The sequence below is a fragment of the Perna viridis genome, chromosome 3 (assembly GCF_037379345.1).
Source record: "Perna viridis isolate PV_CMFRI_1.1 ecotype Kerala chromosome 3, ASM3737934v1, whole genome shotgun sequence".
In the NCBI taxonomy this organism is placed as follows: Eukaryota; Metazoa; Mollusca; class Bivalvia; order Mytilida; family Mytilidae; genus Perna; species Perna viridis.
In genome coordinates, this window is record NC_142447.1 from 1,661,954 (window position 1) to 1,662,914 (window position 961).

Sequence of the window (961 nt, forward strand, 5' to 3'; positions counted from 1 at the left end):
CTGTTACCTTTTTAGTTTGTTTATAGCCAATCAAGATGAACTGAAAAGGAACAAATTTACTATGTTGAATTTATAAATTTATAGTTAAGACTTCACATTGCTTCTATTCAAACTTTTTTGCATGTTTCTTTTTTAAAATTTCATTGCTAGATTGATTTTACCGGTCTAATTTAAATTTTAAAAGAAAAATAGCATTACACAATATGACATGCCACAACCATAGGACATGTCATATACATATTCTTCCTTGAAGGTGTACTTGCATGGATGTGTAGAATTAACTTGCTATGTCATGTTAATAATGATTGGACATTTACTTTATGTAGCTATAGGTTAGCTTGGTAAAATTCTGGGCTCTCAGTTTTTTTGTTTTGTTTTGTTTTTATTAACAGAAACCGACAGTGTGGTGTGTCAGTTACATGGATGGCACTATTGTAGGGGCCATAAACTAAAAAATTATAAATAATAATAAATAATAGACGCAATTAATTAATATTTAGTAAAATCATATCAAAATTTCATAACAATTAGACAACCATAACCATAAAGTCATCGTACGAAAATCAAGTGAATATGGACGACGACGACACGGACGCCGCCGACGATGACGACGCAGTCAGCACTATTTCGGTAACTCTATTATATTAAACACACACACACACACATATATATTAGAAATTCTTATGAAATAAAAATAAAATACTGGTATATAAAGGACTTCAAGGCTAAATCCATCGGTACTGACTCAAATTTAACACTTCAAAATCAAACTTTCAACTAAATCTTGTATCAAACAATTTTATCTAATTCTAAATAGTCACATACATTAGTAGTCTGAAAAATGTTTCCTTGGAGGAAAACTATACTTGTTATGCAGCTGTATAAAATATTTCAAGAGGCACTGCCAATATCATTTATCAAGTCAGAAAAAAGCTTTCCAGGCAATCTCTAGCACTACTGG